At 30.5% G+C, this 18,146-nt stretch overlaps 1 protein-coding gene across 6 annotated transcripts in view; it reads left to right on the top strand.

The window, feature by feature from the left end:
• Positions 1-18,146, top strand: part of for (cGMP-dependent protein kinase for) — a 233,158-nt gene that overhangs the window by 160,508 nt on the left and 54,504 nt on the right. The gene's annotated exons all lie outside the window — the stretch shown is intronic.

Below are 18,146 nucleotides of genomic sequence, written 5' to 3'. Positions count from 1 at the left end.
CACTTTGTTGAATGTGGAATAATAGATCATTTATTGTTTTACATGTATATTAGACAATTGATTATTATACATGTATGCACATTGGACAATTTGTTATAATACATGTATATTAGACAATTTATTATATTAATCAATTTATTGCTGTACTTGTATAAATAACAAACACTTTGTTGGATGTGGGATAATAGATCATTTATTGTTTTACATGTATATTAGACAATTAATTATTATACATGTATGCACATTGGACAATTTGTTATAATACATGTATATTAGACAATTTATTATATTAATCAATTTATTGCTGTACATGTATAAATAACAAACACTTTGTTGAATGTGGGATAATAGATCATTTATTGTTTTACATGTATATTAGACAATTGATTATTATACATGTATGCACATTGGACAATTTGTTATAATACATGTATATTAGACAATTTATTATATTAATCAATTTATTGCTGTACATGTATAAATAACAAACACTTTGTTGGATGTGGGATAATAGATCATTTATTGTTTTACATGTATATTGGACAATTAATTATTATACATGTATGCACATTTGGACAATTTGTTATAATACATGTATATTAGACAATTTATTATATTAATCAATTTATTGCTGTACATGTATGCGCAGTATACAATTTATTACTATAAATGTATATTATGTATATTAAACGAATTACTATTGCATATGTATATTAGTCAACGTATTGACATACGTGTGTATTAGACAATTTATTGCTGTACGTGAATATTTGATAATTTATTGTTGTACATTAGACAGTTTATCGTTATACATGTGTATAATTTGTTATACATTAACGTTAGACAATTTATTGTACATGTATATTGGACAATTTATTACTATGGATGCGTGTACATTAGACAATTAATTATCATTATTATAAATGTATAAACGTATTAAACAATTTGTTATTGTACATGTATATTAAACAATATATTGTTATACGTGTATATTATACAATTTATTGCTGCGCGTGTATATTAGGCAATGTATTACTCAATGAGTAAAACCAAGTTTTAACTAGGTTTTGAAATTCATTATTGTTGTAACATATTGAACAAATCGAATGTTACTCAGATTTTTACAGTAGAAAAAAGTTAAACTAAAATTTCCTATAATAAATTTTCACTTTCTAGTTTCGGTTTCATTCAATTCGACTTTGGTGTCGTGAGAAATTTTATAGTTGATATTCGACGCTTTACACGTTGCTTATCAAACATGTTATCTTCTTAATACGATGTAACATCATGCCCTCGTAATGGACGTTTGATCTCGAATATACAAAGAGATCATGGAACTCTTAGGAGCAAAGAAACCCAACGTTCGATTTCTTAAGAGGTTTGACGACTATTCTGCTGAGATAAGAAATATCAAATGTCACATAATCTACTATTTTACAAGGTCAGGAATGTAAAACTGAACTATACATAGAGTGATCTAAAATTGGCACATCGGCTTAAAAAAGTAGACTTTTCATTATATGTAGTTTTATGTGTATATTTTATACATATAATACGTATATTTTTTATACCTTTACTTATCATTTATCTTCTTATCTTTTAAAACATTCACTCAGACCTTTATTGGTGTTTCTATTATTATTATTATTATTATTATTATTATTATTATTATTATTATTATTAATTTATTGTAATAATAAAATAAATAGTTCATTTATTATTAGTATATAGTAATAGCAACTGCATTAATGCAATGTAATTGAAACACTGTTCTTCGGATTACAGCCAAGAACTTTGAAGTTGTGAGATACATTTTTCTGTTTCTCTTTCGTATATTCATTTTTTGTCTGGTCTGCGTATTTTCTTCTTTTATTACCTAAAAATTAATTATTATTTTAATTCGTAATTTCAATTCAATTACATCGTAATTCGTAATCAATGTAATTTAATTACTCAGTACTTTATAATTAAGCTCCAATTGAAATTACGAATTACACATTGTAATTTAATCGAACGGAGATCTGAATTACGAATTACGATGTAATCGAATTACAATATCGTTGAATTGCAGTATAATTGAATCGTAATATTACTGGATTACTTCGTAATTGTAATTCCACGAGTAATAATACCATTGCAATTCTGTACAACTCTACTGCCACCAAACTTTCTCGTTCTTATTTTTCCACGCGCATTATATCTCACTTCGATATTCATCCAGGCGATATGTACTTCGCCGCATAGTTCATAAAACCGTCCGCTCGTTCACCCGAATCGTCCCATTGGTGTATCGAACATTCTACAACATTTTTATAGTCGAGCCAACCACCGCGACCCGTATAATTTACATAAGTTCCCATTTTCAGCGTATCGATAATTCATGATCGTCGGTCCCCGGTGTCAAAGTAGAACGTCTTGAATGGATTCATTGAATTCATTGCACATTCCGAATGGAATCGATCGTGCACCAATGCACTCGTTTCCAGTGTATCATCCGCCGGATGTTTCGTTTTTACTTCCCGAGCCGGACGATCGATGTTTAAAATCCCGGTTCGATCTCTGATCCATACGTATTTCCTGTTACTTAGACTGTGTTAACAAAGCAAACTAGACAAAACGAATCGTCTAAACGCTATTTTTACCAGAGGAGTCGAATGACACATTTTAAAACTTTAAACTCAATACTATTTTCATCAATTGATCGTAAATGCTCCGAGTCGATAAAAAGAGATCGAGGTGGCCAAAAGACAACTTTTCGAATTGTAATCGAACGCTATTTTCATCAAAGGGGTTAAAAAGTAGTTTTTAAATCTTAATTCAAGACTATATTCTTACTAAAGAAGTGAAACGGTACCTTTTAACATTTCAATTCAGTATCATTTTCTAGGTTTCATCTCTCTTCCAAAATTAACTTTTCAACATTTTCTTTAACGAGCATGTGTATAATAAATTGTGTAAAGATAGACATATACGAAAGATCGGTAAGAGTGATTGTAAATACTACTGTAAAAATTAAACGTTACGTAATAATTTAGATGTAAATATTTTACAAATATCTTGATTATTTGCAATGTACACATAAAATACTGTTTGCACTTGAAACTCCGATCAAAAAATTGATCGAGATTTCAGAAAGATCGTAAAAGCCAAGAACTCAGAGATTTCTGATATTGTTTAGAACAATCTGCAATAAATTATATAGAATTACAATGTTGCATTCGTCATCTTAATCAATTTTTCCTGTAGTGACTGTAAAATGAATTTGACTTATTCAATTTGTCCTACATTGACGATAAAATTGATTCGGTTGAAGCAGATGTAGTATAAAAAAAATTAGTAAAAAATCGTAGAATAACTCATGAGTACAATAAACTAAACTTGACTATACTAAACACTAAACTCGATCGAGAAGTTTGTCTTTCTAGATATAACATTTGAGAACTACTGCAAGACTGTGTTATTGCAAAGATGCAGAGAAGATTTATGTAATTTACAGTGAATAAAAAGACAGTACTAATAAGATTAATGCAAACATTACATTATTTTGTTACGCTATTTCATTCACGAACACGTCTGTCCCATCGAATACAATCAATCAATGAATGGGACAAAATGCACTTTTTAAACAAATTTAAAATAAAGTAAGTGAACGCAGGAGAAACTCATTGACACTGTGCATTCTTATAGTGCAAGAACCGATCTTTCGAATATTTTAAGCTACAATTAGATTGCTTAGTTCTGTTGTTATCGTGTGCGAAACAAAAGTGTCCCAATTCATGGCAGTTCTCTCTTCTAATTGTAAAATAAAAGAATTGAAATCCGCCATTTTGACGAAATTGAAAGTACTAGTGTTAAACTTTAGAAACTGATTTCCGCTGGTATGGATCCGCCGCGAAGTGTGCTCTCACGATTGGCGTCCCATTAAATCGTTTATCTTTGGTTGCAACGGTTCGCTTAGCCGTGGCTGTTTAATATGCAAAAGTACGTATTTACCTAAATAGAATAATCTTGGCTGGAATTGACTCGCTGCTGGCTCGGTCTCAACTTGTTTATTTTTCTCAAGGTTTTCCGCAGCGCCGCACGAAACACGTCGTATCGCCTGTATAGTTAACGACACGGATCTCGTATAGATTCAATATCTGTCCCGGTCTCAGCCGATATTATTCAATTTACGTCTCAACGAAAACGTTGCACCCATGTGTGTACGTGATTTCTTTTTTATTTCGTTAGTCGTATCTGCAGTCATTCACTCAAATACACTCCGGGACAAAACGACGTAGTTTAAAACGGCGCACTTGAAAATTTACGTAATTTTGATTTTACAACATTTCAACCGAGGTTTTGTAGATTTAAGATTCTTACAAACTTGCAAAATACCATTGTAAACGTGCATGAATGGAATAGAATTGAATCTCGTCAGTGTAAAGAATTATAATTGGAAAAAAGTGCATTTTTATGGAAGTCGATCGCAATTTTTGAAAGTAATATTTGTTAAGTCATTGTTTAGTATACCAATCTCTCTAACAGCCCGAAAAGATCCAGATCGTTTGGCCTAATTACGAAAATGTTATTCCGATTTAAAAGGTGTATGAATACTTTGTACGCCGACTGTATTAGTATCAGTTTTCAAACAACTGTCACTCAAAAACTAGCGATACTCTTTGGACCCAAAAATTTAAAAATACAATTTGAAGATTCCAGTACATCGTTTCTTTCATTAAAACCCGATATCTCACTTCAAAGTACACTGCTGGAAAAAAATTATGGCATAGATTATATATAAATTATATTATAAATTATACAAAATAGAAAATTTTTGATAAAAATTGGTTAACTTTGACTGACGATAACTCCGCGAAAAATCATCGTAGGATGATGGCCTTTTCTGCAAATTAAAGCTTGAAACCTCTACTTTAAGATAACCTTCCGGGATTTTAAGTTCGATGCACTCTCACCATTGTAACCCCTTAAATGCGAGGCCATGTTTGTCACACTGAAAATTGCCAAATTCGACGAAATGCACAAACTTGGTAAAATTTTTTTCGGAAATTCCTTTTGCAACCGAACGAAGTTTGGCCCTTCCCCTGTAATTAAAAACAAAGGAAACTTGGTTGTGATTTTTGTTCGCGAAGTTACAAAGCTTTGAAGTAACCCTTGCATCGAAACCTCGCATCGTAATCTCGCACTCGAAAGAAAACTGCATACTTTGTTCCTAGAAACATGTAATAGAGTTTTCTTACCGTTTTTCATATCTCTGCCTTTTTTGTTCATGGAACCCCGGTCATTATTGCGCTATCGCCGATTGCAACGTAACAAAAACAATAAATTCTTTCATGTGAAGTAGCGTACATTACGCGCGTTGCTGTATTACCGCGAGAAAGTCGGCTCCGTACGTCGGAGTAACGTTACCGCGATATGTTTCCATTATTCGCGATTGTGGATGCGTATAAAGAAACTTTTCCCGGATAATAATCGCCGGACGTGTAGCACAATTTTTGCATTATCTTTAGATTGGCTACAGGAACTGCCTTCTTGGGTATCGAGCTCAGATTACGATCAGTTGATACACTGAATTATGCTTCCGCCAAGGAAATTGATTTAAGATGATATCATCGATACCATGTATCATACTGAGATTATGGGATTATGCGAGACGTTAATTAGGAATTCCATGTGCTCATCGTAGGCAGAACTGAACAAGCCGTACAGAAATTAAAATTGTAATAACTTTTACTTTTTAATCCGATGAGAAAGTCAAACAATTGTATGAATATCGGTATCAAAATTGTAAAAAACCGCGAATTTTGCATGTATAAAGTGAAATGACACCCTTTTATCCAATTAATAAGATACATGATTAATTTATTGATAAGTTTTTTTTTGAGTGTCTGATAAGGAGAAAGAAGATTATTCATATAAGTTATTGATAAGTTTATTGAAAAATTTTTGTACAATAATTTATTTCTTAGAATATCAAAAATTTTACAAAATACAAATCCAGAATAAATTACTGTAATTACAGTCGAATATTGGTAAAATTAAGATATACTTAAATATGATATAATCAAAATTGAAATATAATTAAATATAATGGAATTAAAATTGAAATATGATTATAATTGAAATATAATTGCAATTGAATATAATTAAAGTTGAAATATAATTACAATTGAATATAATTAAAATTGAATATAATTGAAATTGAATATAATTAAAATTGAATATAATTAAAATTGAAATATAATTACAATTGAATGTAATGAAAATTGAAATATTGACTATAACTAAAATTGAAATATAATTGAAACTGGAATAATTGAATATAATATAATTGAAATTGTTCAGCTCTTACCAGACAATAATTATGCAGCAAGTAGTATTATTTTCAATTAAGGACACACAATATCTCTAATACTTTCTGTGTTTGCTTTTAACAGTAAAGTAAAATTGTTCTCAAAGAACACGTGTATCGTAAACGTTATGTGACACGAAAGTTTCCAAGAACTTTTTCATGCCGGATTCGATGATTCAAGGATGTCTGGGGTTATGATTTATTTAAATGACTGGTATTATTTTAAAAAACTCCGGAGATTATAGTGCTTCAACTTTCGCCTTGGGGAACCTAGCTCGATGTCCACGCATTTCGTGTTTCCACGCAGATTCTCGAGGAAGTTGTCTAATCGTGAAATTAGATACAATACATGTAGGCAGTGAACGTCAATTAGATGGTACATATCCACGAGGACTGGTTTGCCAGCAGTCTCGGTGTCCGTATCCGGGTCGAATCTTACGCTCGCGGGTCTTTGTGAGTCGACATCACGCCTTTGTGGTGCGTTGGGAAAGATTCGACCTTGATTTTGTCGTTTACCAGCCGGGGCACTCCGTAAAATTCTCGGCTAACTAGAGTATACCGGTCCTCTTCCCTTCGTCACCGAAATAAGCATATGAGCCGTTTATTTTGAAAGTGGCATAAGTCACTTTACCGTAATGAAAAGTGGTGACTTTTTAATGTTTATACGAAATTATTTATACTGAGAAAAATATCAGTATCCCGAGATAACAAATACAAGTAAATCCTCTCGAAAGTTAGCATCCATATTTTTAAACGTGTCAAAACGCAAACTCTTAAATATATCGACTTAAAAACAAAGTGACTTATGCCACTTTCAAAATAAACAGCTCATATGATAGAAGTGAAACATTCAACGAATGTTCTTTCACGCTACTTTTGCATGACAAAGCGGTCGAAAGACAACTTTAAAAAATCTGTACTTAAACATTATCTCTAATAAAGGGATCAATTTCCATTGAACGCTAGTTTTACCAAAAAATCGAAGGACTATTCTGAAGATTGCAATTGGATTAGAAGACATCTTTCACAATTTTCATTTAACACTATTTTCATCGAGGTGGCCAAAAAACAACTTTTATAAATTTATCACAATTTTAATTAGACGCTACGTTTACCAATAGATTGACAAGACAACTTTTAAGATTGTAATTGAACACTATTTTTACCCTTTATCTTTTAATAGTTTTTATGAAAGTACACCTTTTAAAATTTTCATTCTAGACTACTTTCATCGATATGTTTAAAATACCATATTTAAAATTGTAATTAATATAAAAACTATTAGACTAATATCAAAATCAAACGTTATGTAATAATTTTACAAATATTGCATTTGTCTACAGTGTGCATATAAAATACTCACATACAAATACTGTTCTATGTTGTTTACACACGGAACTCTGATCAAAAGCTTAGCCGAGATTCAAAAAAGATCGTGGAATTCTGACATTATTTAGAATAATGTGTAATAAATTATATATAATTACGATGTCGTACTTTTCATCTTAAACAACTTTTCCTGTAGTGACTATAAAATGTTCAAATACAAATAAAAATAGTGTTCAGTAACTTATAGTTGCACAATTAACTTCATCAATTTAGTAGTGTACAAGAAATTAGTAAAAAGAAATAGTATAATAAACTGTTATAAAATAGTTTTCGCAGAAATACAATCTCACTGAGCTACTATCAGAACTGAATACAGTGAGTGGTAGCTTATGGCAATTTATTCTTTCCCCACTGGTACGTATATTTCGTAAGATAATCGAGCGACATACTTATGAATATTCTAGGCTAATTGGCGCCGAATGTTGACGATAAGTCGAACGTTAGTTAATTTCATTTTAATCTTTCTCTGCATCAACCTTATTGATTTTCTTTTCAGAAACATGCATTCAAATATTTCATGTTATTTCATCTCCGAATGTTACGAATAAATTGAACTCCGTTTTATTGAATTTTATACTTCATCTGCTTCTATTTTATCGATTTATTGAGCAATGCTGTGAATATTTCAGACTAACGAAGTGGAAAAAAGATAAATTACACTTCGCTACATTCTATTTTATTCTTATCCTACTTACACTTTACTGTTTAAGAAATATACAAGCAAATATCTTAGATTAGCGGAGCACTAATCGTAAAGATACATTGAACCCCACTTTATTCTATTTTATTTTTATCCTACTTTCCACTTTATTACTTTATTAAGCATCATATATTCAAATATTTTCGATCAGCCGAGCATTAATTGTAAAGATATATTATACCCCACTTTATTCTATTTTATTTTTATCCTACTTCCACTTTATTACTTCATCGAGCATCATATATTCAAATATTTTAGATCAGTCGAGCATTGAATGGTAAAAGTAAATTACTCCATTTCGTTCTATTTTATTCGTGTTCTACTTTAATTTTATTGTTAATCTATTTAGCAAAATGCGTTCGATTATTTCAGGTCGAGCGAGCAATAATTTTATTAGCCTATAGAACAGTATGTATTTAAATATTTTGGATCAATTAAGCATTGAAGCAACGTTAAAGACGTAGTTCTGTGTCTACGTTATTAAAAATAACAAATTATTGTTGGCAATGAACAAATTTGTTTGAGTCAGATTAATTGACTGTTAATTTAATCTTATTTGTTCGTATATCAGTCTGTTATGTGTTAAACACGTCCACTTTGTTAATTCTCATAGGTTCTTTTAGCATAATTAGAATTTGACTAGAGAAGAATCTACCAAACTGTCACATATTTGATAAATAAACATTAAAAAACGGTAGCGAAATAAAAACAGATATTACATAAACATGAAATTATCAAATAAAGTCTAACAAATGGTCCAAATCAGTACCCATCTAATTATGAATCATCAACTAAGAGCGTAGCTGTATGATAAAAAGTCTGCAAGAAAATTGGTCTATTTTCGATTTCAATGTTTCACGATGAACACGCTGTAATAGCCAAGAGTCTGCCATAGTTACCCGAACCATTACCAAGTAAATGTAACTTCATTTCGCAACGATCACAAAAAAGGGAGCTTAGGTTCAACGAAACTGTTGCGCGAGACAAACGTTACTCAATTACTGCCTGTAATCATATCTCTCGAGCAGTATACTTTCGTTTCTCATTCCATATCTATACAGTACAAAATCGCGCAAAGACTACCGAATTATTGCGTATCGTCGTGTTATTTTCGTTTTGCAAAATAGAATATATAATACGAAAAATATATAATAAATATGTCATATATTATATGTATATATTTTTAATTATTATTAACTAAAATTGATCATTTTCTTCAATCTCAACTGTAAAATTGTCATGCAGTAAATTTACCATTTTATAATATGAAAAAAATATATATATATTTTTTATATTTATTATTATATTATATTTCAATATGTGATATGAAATCTGTAAATTTTTGTAGATATTTTTTAATCAGAAATTTTCTATCAGATACGTCGAATTAAAATTGCACATTCATATTTATAGCTCTGTTCGAAATTATTAATGTTCTATCTCGATCTACGAGTTTCATTAATCTCCACAATGCAACTTTTTATTCTTCGCGAAGTGAAATTTCTAATTTCACAGTTTCTGCAGATGGTTTACGACCGACGTTAGATAATGGTAAATTTACTGCACAAAAATTTAACAGTCTAGAGTGTAGAAAGTTATCAATTTTAATTAATAATAACAATAGCTTTGTTAGTTCCCTTATGGATTACAAGTGGTTCCGTTTCCTCACATCTTCATCTTTAAACTAGCTTTGTTACTTAACTGTAATTTAATTCTATTACGACTGCTTACGTCTATGCATCCTATTTATCTAAATACCATAAAATAAGATTAGCAATTTATAAACGTAGAATAGAATATAACAGATTTAAAAAATTATGAAATTATATTATTGGTTTAATAAATATATCTTTGAGTTCTCTATTGTCTTTGCTTTTCTGTTCAATATAATCAATGGACCGCGGATTTTATGCATTTATGACAGAATTGTATTTTTACAAGCATTTTAAAACATCGATGCATTGTTTTTAATCTATTAACAACATTAAAGAAAGAATGAAGTTGCTACTTGATTTCCATTCTTTGCAATTGATGTAGACAGTTTTTATGTTGCATAAAAATCCGCATGAAATCAATTTTAATTACTGGAACTGCTATCTTAGCATCTTGCTTTTGTAAGAGATTATTGAATTTTATGTATTATGTAATAAAAATTGCGCAATTGTGTTGTCTGGTGCTGCTTTTCTTTTACAATTTTATGAACTCGGTTAATAATATTGGTGTAATAATCTAAGTACCATTGAGTTTGGTTATAATTTATTCTGCATTCCTCAAAATGAAAGCTTGATGAAAGCTCGAGGGTGCCTGATTACGGTATTATCTTAATATTAAAAAGCAACGATACTCAACGTGTTCAGTGATTCGAATAATCATAATAGTAATTATGGGCACAGTTCCGATATTTTCTCGAATATTTTCCGTCCCGGTGCATGCGTGATTGTAATTGCGTTCACTGGACATTGAATATTTATGTAAATTCTCCAAAGATTTATACCTCTGTTCGATGGTCACTAGACTATAACAATTAATATGAGATACTATATTCACCAAAACCAGAGATCTCAACAATGTTTTATAAAAACTGTCAAATCTTGAAAATTAAAGCCATGGTGGATTCGTATTACTAGACTATGGATTTTACACATTTATGGCAAAATTGATTGGATGCATTTAAAATGAAATTTATTTAAAATTATAAATTATATTATAAAAAGTTATAAATTTAAAAGATGAAATTAAAGATTAAATTTATAATTTTTATAACATGATAAATTAATTTATCATGTTCAATCTATTAATATCTAATCTATTAATTATGCGAAGTATGTTATTGAAACGTTTATTCAAACCGCGTGCCATATTTGATTATGCGGACGCGACCAACGCATCGCTTTGTTTTGCTCTAATGTTCTTGTCTTCCGCTTCCGTTCCATTTCGTGTATCCTCAGGTCTCGTCTCGCAGTTGCTCGTGCGTAGAAATTATATGCCACTCAAGCGCAGTTCTAATTACTAATTAATCGTAAATAGACCGAAGTTGTTGAAACGGTTCGCAGCGTTTTATCGGGCTGCTTCAAACTTCCTTACTTCTGCACAGGGTGCTAATAAAGTATTTAGCATAAAAATCAAATGATATAAACATCTAGTAATCTAGAAAAAATATCTAATAAAAAACGATGGGAATATTAATGTTAAGCGTTTATTACAAGACTGTGAATTTCGTGATCTAGTAAATAAATAAATAATTATAATAAATGAATGAATATAATAAATAAAAATATCTAGGTGAAATACAAAACAGTAAAATGATTAAAACAATGCAACAATCTCGATATATTATGTTCATCGTATTCAAATTAGTAAAACTCAATATTAATTTTTATTTTGCGTACGAATTTAATTATTACATTATATTTCGAACTATAAAATATTTACTAACATATTTATGCACGTACAATAATAAATGAACAAAATAAAATGAATATTACAACACGATTTCCTAAAGTTCTTATAAATGTTAAAATTTTGAGAATTCGATAAATCTTCTGCCAGCAATCTCTGAGTGTTCAACTAACGTAATTTAATAGTAAAGCCAGTAAAAAATATTAAACGGTAATAGAATCGTATTATTCTATTAGTGCACAATAAAAAAGTAGTTGTAACAATATATTAGGAATATGAATATTATTAATAATTTATTTGTGCCCATCTGCAGCCTGTTTTGAAAACTTATTCCAGAAAAATATCAATTCGTATAAATATCCGTAGTCGGATAATAATTGGAATTATTAAAATACTAATTAATTAAATGCTAATTAAAATACTAGTATCGTAGTGTCGAGGAACTCGCAAATAAATATTATGATGTTTTTCTATTTGGTCTCTTGCATTTTCACTATCTCTTTAGCTCGTAATAAACGTTCTACGATAAACTAACACATGAGATAAGAGATCAATGGTACTGTATATCACGTTTACACGACAATCTCAGATTCAAGTAGGTTATCAACTGATTACTTTCGCAACGGGTGACATAATCAAGAAACAGATACGTCTACGCGAAATAATGCGCTGATAACACGTGGGATAGTAATAATTCTTACTATCAGCTTTTGTTCCCGATGTGTTTCTATGATTTATGGTAAACGAAGCTGCAAATATTATGCAACTTTGACGATTTGCTTATTACCTGGATAAGTCGTCGCGATATCACTGTTGATGTTGAACATATTATTAAATTATATGTCGAGTCTATTTTGACGTTTCAATCGTAAATTTTGGAAATTTTAACCAATGAGATTTCAAAATAACATTTTGACTACTGCGTTAGCCATATTTGAAAATTAATATTAGATATATAATAATATAATATATATAATATTAGATATATAATAATATAATATATATAATATTAGATATATAATAATATAATATATATAATATAAAAATATATAATAATATTATATAATATCTAATATATAATATTAGAAAATTAATTTTTACGCTGATCTATTATATTTTCCTAATTTTATTAGAATCTGCAATATGTAAGAATGTTTGAAAATTAATTTTTACGCTGATCTATTATATTTTCCTAATTTTATTAGAATCTGCAAAATGTAAGAATGTTGAAAAATTAATTCACGTTATACAATATAACTTTTCTATTTTAATTTTACTGAATCGAATAGTTCAATTTCATGAAATTTTTGAGTTTGTAACAGAACAATCAAAGTGTTAAATCATGTGTTAAATTGTTTTGCAGAATTAACATTGCAGCTTTTGCACGTTTCAGCAAGCAAGATTTTCAAATATTTTTCTAACATGCGGAATAACGAAAAATAAAAATAATGTAGTTCTTTAACGTAAATCGTAAGAAATAAACGGTAGTTACCATTCGAGACATTCACGATTTATAAAATAGAAAAGTATTTATAAGCGTTAATGATATTTCTATTGTACTATGATATTCGAGCAGCAAAATAAATTTTTCTTCTAACCTTTATTTACATATTATAATAAAATAATCTGCAGAGGTATAAGCCATTAGAAATACAACAACATTAATATTTTAAGTTATCAAATTTTAGTGGCAATTTTAATTACTAATTCTCTTTAGTTACATTCATTAACATTAATTACAGTCTACGTGCACGAACATCCAGTTTTATGATTTTTACTACAGAAATTTCTATTTGTCATTTAACAAATAAATGATGTTTTTCTTTATACGACAGAAAGTATTGAATTAGCCACAACAATTTGTGATCTTTTTCTTTAGCACAAAGATTAATATTATGTATACAAATAAATGTTACATTCAAATGGAATATTGATAATGGGACTTGTTATACCATTTTATCAAAAAATAATTTCAACTGCTAAATTAAGCAATATAAATTCAAACCTACGTTTAAAATTTTGGCATTAAAAAATATTACAATCAGGAAAAATATTACATATTACATATTACAAATATAAATATTACATATTACAAATATTACAATCATAGAGCACAACATATTTTGGCTAAATAAAATATAAAAATATACAAAATAATTTTATATTTAGAATTTATTCGAAACGTTATTCGGGTAAAATTTATTCGAAGTATTACATTATAAGATATATAACATAACGTATTATAACATTTTGATTTGTACATTTATACAGATTCAATGTTATTCATTATTTAAAGGAGCTCTGGAAATACAGTCGAATCCTCTATAACATCAAAGATTCTTTTATGTAAAAACTGTACTAATAATAATATAATAATAAAGGTAAATAATTGAACAAAATTTGTTTGAATAACATTTCATTGGGTCAATATACTTGAAAAGTTATCCGAATATAAAACTTCATTCGAATAATTAGCTATACATTCGAAACGCTGGTCGAATAAAATCCTATTTGAAGAGGATTTTTGAATCATTATTCGAATAAAACTTTATTCCAAAGGTTAGTAGAATTGATTCCAAAAAGCCACGGTTGCCATGGCTTATTTAAACGGTATTGTCACGATTGTTAAAAACCGAAACGCGATCGATTCACACGGGAGCAACAATTTTCTACTTTCTGCAGCGCTGAACGCAATTTTCTCGTCGACTCGACTTCATGGGAAAAGCCGTGTTGTTTTATAACCATTTAGCACCGCTCCTGTTCTCTTTATTCGAGATTCTCATCCGTTATTCATCGAAATCTGCTCTCCTGGAACATTCACGCTTTTCGCCCGCGTATCAATGCTTCTTCTCTTCGTTTTCTTTTCTTCCGCGGGACGATCGAAACGGCGAAACTGACCGCCAGAAACCGGGTCGCACGGAAAATTTAAAATATTAATTGGCCTATAATCGGGGATTCCATGTTCTTCCTTGATCTATAACCTCGTTTTATCTGCAAGACGTGTCATCGCTACAAAAATAGGCGTCGGTCATGTACTCGTACGTTACGAAGTGTGTACGCGTTGGTAAAGGCTAACGGATGCTTCCGCACTTTCACGATTTTAGACGCTGATAAATCGCGATCATTAGATTGCGGATGTTTATGCAAATCTGCGACGCTGCACGTAAATATCGAGAAGAGGATGCTGGTTTTTATTTTCCGTGGTAGTTGGTTAGGCGAATAGAACGTTGCTCGAAACTGCGTTTGATTCTATCGAACGAAAGATTAAACGCTAAGTTGGTATTATGGAGACTATCGATATGTTTATGCCAGTCGCGATTGTTGTAAGGAAATATAAAAAAAAAGACTCGCGAGATTTTATTTTCCGTCGTCGTCACTGCGTTGTTACTAGACTGCGGATTTTTGTGAAAAATGATAATTATTTGCGCCAATTGTTCGGAACAAGAGTTAAATACAGATGCAATGTTTCTATCAATAGCTTCGATTAATTGAACACAGTGTATCTAGATTTTTTAATTCTTCTGATGTCGTCATTGCTCTGTACTTCACTTGTCAACTTTTGCAATTAATGCATAAGATTCGCAGTTCAGTTATTACATGCTAGTAAACTTTTTACCTAAGTGAACTCATTTAAAAGATTAAATGTTTTTGTACATCATTCGTATAAGATGTATTCAACTCATAACGCATTAATTAGTTGTTTTTAACATATGGGATACAGGCCAGTTCGATAATAAAGAACATTACAAATTGTATTTATGTAATAGTTTTTTGTATTCATTCAAGCGCGTCAAAGATCGTCGCAGTTCAATATGCATGAAATAGCATGTATAGTCTTCGCGCGACAAGAACGCACTTTTGCGTTTACATTTCCCCTCTACTAGCTGTCCCACTGCCGCAGCTATCGATCGCTAGCGACCATCGATAGCTACAGGAGTGGGGTACGTAAACACAGAGGTGCCTTCTTGTCGCGTGAGGAGTATAAGTAAAACTCAGTTCAAAATAAGCTAGCACTACGAATAATAAAATAAAATAATATTACGTATAGAATTTTCTTTAAAATTAGAAAAACGTAGTGATGCTATATTATAAAATGTGACATTAACAAGAATGAATATCGCGGACACGTTTTGCTTCACGATTAAATTCGTAATAAATAAAGAAAACTATGCAGCGTCGAGTTAACAATAATGGACGATTAGCTATGCTCAACAGTATATTTCCAATTCGATGTAATGTACATAATTTATCTATCCTATACAATAATATAATATTATATAATATAATAATATAATATAATAATAATATATATAATATACGCAATTCGATGTAATATATATAATGTAATATTATTATAATATGTAATATACATAATACACATAAAATAAGGTACCAGACAGTTCATCGTAAAACATTAGCGACAACAAATGTCGCAACACAGCACATTAGTTGACGTTCCGAGCAACTAATTGTGATTTCAATGAACTGTTTCGACTAGAAAACCCGCACGGATCTGTTCAAGAAAACTCCGATCCGGTACCAGTTCCCCGGTTTCTCACGTCCTTACGGGAAAACCGATTTTTAATTGGAGAGATCTGGCGCAGTCGCATCGACGGTCGATCCGAGTCGCCGTTTGTCCCCGGATGACACCGGTTACCGGTGGCTTTTTTGCCGATCGGCGAACAACATCGTAGAGAAAGTACCGCGATCGTGTTTCAAGGATAATGAAAAACTAATTAAGAGGAATGGAATTGTGCTCGCCGTAACGGCAGTTCCGAGCCAGTCACTGGTTTTTCATCTTTCTAAAAGCCGACAGCTCACCGCGCGACAATCTCCGACCGGATTCTTTCTAGTGCCCGACCGGGACGACAATCGTGTCGCTTCTTTGCACAATATGTCCCGTTTTCGATTCTCTTTTCGACATTGTCTTCTTGACAGGATTCGCGGGGTCTTATTAATGATAAATCTGCCGCCGTCTGTTAAATGTCCGGCACTTTGTTCGGACACACGCTATTATAAAAATTGTGAAAAATTTCAATAAATTCTATCTTGTAATTCTTATAAAGCAGCAGTTGCTAGTCGCTTTTAGATCTTGGTAGGTTTAGTGTTAAATATATTTATAAGATATAAGGAAACGATAAAAGGTATAAATATAAAGAATAGAAAGAATAACGAAGACCAGATGTGGACGATAACTGAGAAACAATGATACGGTACGTCGACACTATTTAAAACGGAATAACTTTTTTCAAATTGGACGAGATTACCTGAATTTCTTTTAGACGATACTAATTTGCTAGATAATAAGTAAAAAATTGTTTTCAAAAATTGCAATTGGTTGGAACGATAAGAAATAACAAAGACGAGGAATGATTTATATATTTATATATATTTTAATCGCTGTTGAATTAATCACTTTGTTATAAATTTAATTGTACAGCAAACGTTGTCAGAGATGTTCATCCTTGTAAACTTCACACTCCATAGTACAGCATCGCTACAATTTTCTTGCGGTTAACCACAAAGGAAATTCTAATTAGAAATTCTAATTTTAAGGGAATTCTATGTGTAATACTATTTTAGTCCACTATTCGCACTACTAGTTCATTCTAAACTCAGTTTCACTTACACATTGTTTCATGCATGTAGAATTATGATGATTTTCGATGATCTTGAATGAAAAGAAGAAACGGATAGAAGGTATAATAAACGAATGGAAAAGAATAATTCCAATTTGCACTGATGTTCTTTATCACCAAACTAGTCTGTTTCTCACATGCTGGAAACAAGTAATTAATGTGTTATGCGTTGCATATGTCTTATACGAACGATGTACAAACACATTTAATCCTCTAAATGAGTTCGCTTAGATAAAATTGCAAAAGTTGACAAGTGAAATATAGAGCAATGTGAGAATATCAGAGAAATTAAAAAATCTTCATACACCATTTTCTATTTCTAGAAACTATCGAGAGAAAAAGTGCATGTATTTAACTTTCGAATAATCGACGCAAATAATTATCATTTTGCACAATTATCCGCAGTCCAACGATTAAGTATTTCAGCTAACAATTAAATAAAATCTCTAGTCCGTTGGTCCGTTCGGAAAGTAATTTCGTTTCTCAAAAATATTAATTTCGTAAGAATGCTACAAAAGTATGTTCTTGATTCTGTGTTTTGCTGACAAATAACAGGCCTCCTACGATCATAAGATTTCAAAACTACTAGAAAAATGTCAAAAAGTTATCGAACAATGCATTGTAAAATGTTAATTAATAATAATAAATATTATTTAGTATATCATTC

Source organism: Megalopta genalis, chromosome 4, assembly GCF_051020955.1.
Source record: "Megalopta genalis isolate 19385.01 chromosome 4, iyMegGena1_principal, whole genome shotgun sequence".
Taxonomy (NCBI): Eukaryota; Metazoa; Arthropoda; class Insecta; order Hymenoptera; family Halictidae; genus Megalopta; species Megalopta genalis.
The sequence above is the reverse complement of the archived record's forward strand: the minus strand, read 5'-3'. Positions and strand labels throughout refer to the sequence as shown.